The sequence below is a fragment of the Mus caroli genome, chromosome 1 (assembly GCF_900094665.2).
Source record: "Mus caroli chromosome 1, CAROLI_EIJ_v1.1, whole genome shotgun sequence".
NCBI lineage: Eukaryota > Metazoa > Chordata > Mammalia > Rodentia > Muridae > Mus > Mus caroli.
This window is the reverse complement of record NC_034570.1, coordinates 139,458,443-139,462,331: the sequence shown is the minus strand read 5'-3', so window position 1 is coordinate 139,462,331 and position 3,889 is coordinate 139,458,443. Positions and strand designations below refer to the sequence as shown.

At 35.7% G+C, this 3,889-nt stretch overlaps 1 pseudogene; it reads left to right on the top strand.

Annotated features, from left to right (window-relative positions):
• The first annotated feature begins 2,484 nt into the window (after positions 1-2,484).
• Positions 2,485-3,889, top strand: part of LOC110296174 — a 5,001-nt pseudogene continuing 3,596 nt past the window's right edge.

Here is a 3,889-nt window from a genome sequence, read left to right as displayed (position 1 = left end):
ATATCCATACCATATCTCCTCTTCTAAGGTCTCAAAAATCACTCCAGAAGAGCATAAAGGAAGAGTCTAAGCTCCGGAGGAATGGGTATTGTACATAACTGAAATACTGGAATGTGTGTGTGTGTGTGTGTGTGTGTGCGTGTGTGTGTGTTTGTGTGTGTGTGTGTGTGTGTGTGTGAGAGAGAGAGAGAGAGAGAGAGAGAGAGAGAGAGAGAGAGAGAGAGAGAGACAAAAGAAAGGTGCTTGAGTTTTTAGAGTTCAAAAACAAAAAGAGAAAAAGCTCCATGAGAGGTGTGCTGGATAGTTTTATGGCAATTTGACACAAGATACTCATCAGAGAGCATAGAGTATCTATTGAGAAAATCACTGCATTTGGTTCAACTTGGTTCAATTTGAACCATTTGATCAACCTGTAGGGAATTTTTTTAAATTGGTGTTTTAAAGGGAGATCCCTGCCAGTTGTTTTTGCTACCATCCCTAGACTGTCCTGGGTTCCATAAGAGAGCAGGCTGAGCCAGCCATGGAGAGCAAGTCAGTAAGCACAGGCTCCCCATGGCATCTGTATTACCTACTGCCTTCAGTGTGCTGCTCTGCTTCAGTTCCTGCCCTCATGGCTTTTGATGAGAAAGTTATATGGAATAGTGAGCAAGAGAAACCCTTTGCTCCCCCTTTTGGTCATAGTGTGTCATCACAGTGACAGTAGTCCTAACTAAGACAGTAGGCAAGGTCTAAATCTCTACAACTACTTGGAGGAAAAGAATGAAGAAGAAATCAGGGAAGAAAATGCTACTTAAATCAAGTGCCCATAGAGCTGAATCAAATGGCAACAGATAGTCAATGTTTGCCAGATAGCTTTAGAGAAACAGTTAGTAAGCCCAAAGTCCCCGAGAAAGCAGGTTCTGAAAAGAAAATCCAAAAGAAAATGAGTCAGTGTTCAGATATGTGAGCAAACCCAAGATAACACTGTGGCAGGTAAAAGGGATTTATTTCATTGACGTGGGGGTATTTTGGAAAGAAAAAATAAATTATCTCATTAATGGACTAACTATTCCTCCTATATCTCTAATATGGATTAAAAGAAAAAACGAGCCTTCATGAGGGGTGGTCCTTTGGCTGTGGGTATTTGACCTGTCCAACTGAATTTGTTCTTTCGGAGGAAACAGTACCATATCTTCACCTAGAGGTAGACGATATTCTTTATTGTAACACAATTGATTATTTGATTAGTTTGAACATTTTTATGGTATTCAAAGAAATATTTAAAATAAACATAACTACAATTTGTTTTTCTGCCCTTAAATTCAACATCTACTTACTAAATGAACAGCTTGCCTTTTAAGTTCCTGTGGTATGTACTGAAGCATCTTTCTTCTTCAAATGTATTCTTAGATTGGAATAATTGTTAATTTTGTCTCACTATTATTTTAAATCTATATTCCCTCCAGACATGCTATCAAGTCATACAACATTATTTCTCACATTATATAACAGAAGCTATCCAGGCTATGGAGTCTATACCAGCTGATAAAGTAACGGTTCCAAGATGGAAGAGGCAGACCACAGTTATTTCCCTCCCAAGTGGGCACATTTTCCCTTTAGTGTGCAGTTTAGAAGAGGAGCTCTTAAGTCAGGGAAGAATGAATATAATGCTCATCTACATAAAACAAGGAGAGACTTGAAGACTTACAGATAGGAACATCATCACTCTTTGTAAAGTCGGAGAAATACTATGAATAAAGCTTGCCAACTCAGATGTATTGAAACCTTGCAAACTGTATTAACAAGATTAGATTTCAGTTTTACAAAAATGGAACTTGTCGACTAGAGAGATTTTTGCTGTCTTTCAAGAAATAGGAAAAAGTTAATGTGACAGAACTATGTTCTATTAAAACGCAAAATCTCTTTCTTGTTCTGTGAAGGTACTGTTTGGAAGACATGACTGGGAATGGCATAGTGTAAAATGTTATCAATGTAAACATATTACAGATTCCACAGTAGCAATTTCGCTGGAGTGGGAAGAAATATACACACAACATGCTAATGTATTTGATCATAGGAACCTGAGGGTGAATGGACTCTAGGAAATAAGGAAGGTGACAATAAAGGGAAATTCTTTCTAGAACACTTGGGAAAGTCAGGAGAAAGTATACTGAGTGAGAAGAGCATGCTAAGCTAGTTATGCGCTAATGCTTCAAATAATTTTTAGTATGTTGAATTTGATGTATCTATAACGAAGAAGTTGGGTATGTTGTTGGTGTATGAATACTTTACATACTCATGTGGATAGAAACACAAGTGTTTTAAGAGGCATTTCTACATTTGTCATGCCTTGCTCTTTAATGAAATGATTTTAAAAGACAATAAGAACTCATAATCTGCTTCATTCAGACTTGTTCTAATTGGGAAATTGATTCAAATTTCCACATGTAACATATCACCTCTTTACCAAATACAATTCTATGTGTAAATTAGAATTGGAAAGACATGCTCTACGAGGTATGCTTCCTAAGAATTTAAGATGGAAAGCTGAGTCAATATCTCTGCATAATAGTTACTATTATTTTATAGAAGAGTATAATTGAGATATAATTATCAAGGTAGGACATGAAATAAGTTAGAAAGATGAGATCTAAATACATTTTATTTGGCAGCCAGTGCCCTATTTCTAAATAACTTTTTCTTCTGGATCAATGCTACTGTCAGATGAAACACGGCACAAGCTCCTGGGGTTAATGTACCTCTCCAGAAATGCATTATAGAATAAGAAAAAATATTCTAAGGGCAGAAATCTTTGGGAGACCTAAATTTGGGACATGAGAAGAGATGACCTTATGCAAGGACATCGCTAATTTGTGGGAAAGTGCTAAGACTTTGGAAACTGGTCACAAAATGCTTCCTGAACAATAGCAGAGTGCATAAAAGCAGTGCTGCCTATTACATAAGAGAACAGGGTTACTGTCAAGTAGCCAATCTTTAATTACAGTGAAGAAAGAGCACTTGAAAAATGATTGTTCACATGTCTGAGAGCAAGTTCAACAACAATTTTATCCACAAAGCACGAAAATGCTAATGTTTCATCCTTATTATAAAGCTTCTAATGACAAACTGAAAATGAAATAACAAGCCTTCATTCTGATGATAATGGCTGAAGCCAGTTTGTAGCATAGCAATATCACATTTCCAATTCACGTTTCTACAAGTTAATATTGCATTTTTGCAGTCCTCTGCAGGAATTGAGTGGCTTAACTTAATAATTTTTCATTAATGTGTTGCACATATTCATACCATTGACTACACTTAAATTCTATGGTCCAAAAGAGATTATTTAAGACTTCAATTATTACATATATTTTATAGGTTATAGATCGACTTTCTTGGACAATTGAATAATAATTTATGTTCAGAATTTTCATATCTTTGTCGAGTTTGCATTTCTTTTTTCATCAAACTTTATTTTTTTAAAGAATTTGTAGATTTATTCCTTATTACATATACAAATTCTTTTTTTTTGCTAATTTAAAAATATTTTTTGTTTTGTAATGTCTTTTTTAATGTTAATATTTTATTAGATATTTTCTTCAATTATATTTCAAATGCTATCCCATTTCCTAGTTTCCAGTAGATATACAAATTCTTAACATAATAACACCTTTGTTTGCTACATATGCAGGTAGAGACACAAGCTCTGGGGGATGCTGGCTAATTCATATTGTTGTTCCACCTATAGGGTTGCAGATCCCTTTAGCTCCTTGGTTACTTTATCTAGCTTCTCCATTGGGGGCACTGTGATTCATCCAATAGCTGACTGTGAGCATCCACTTCTGTGTTTGCTAGGCTCCAGCATAGCCTCACAAGAGACAGCTATATCTGGGTCCTTTCAGCAAAATCT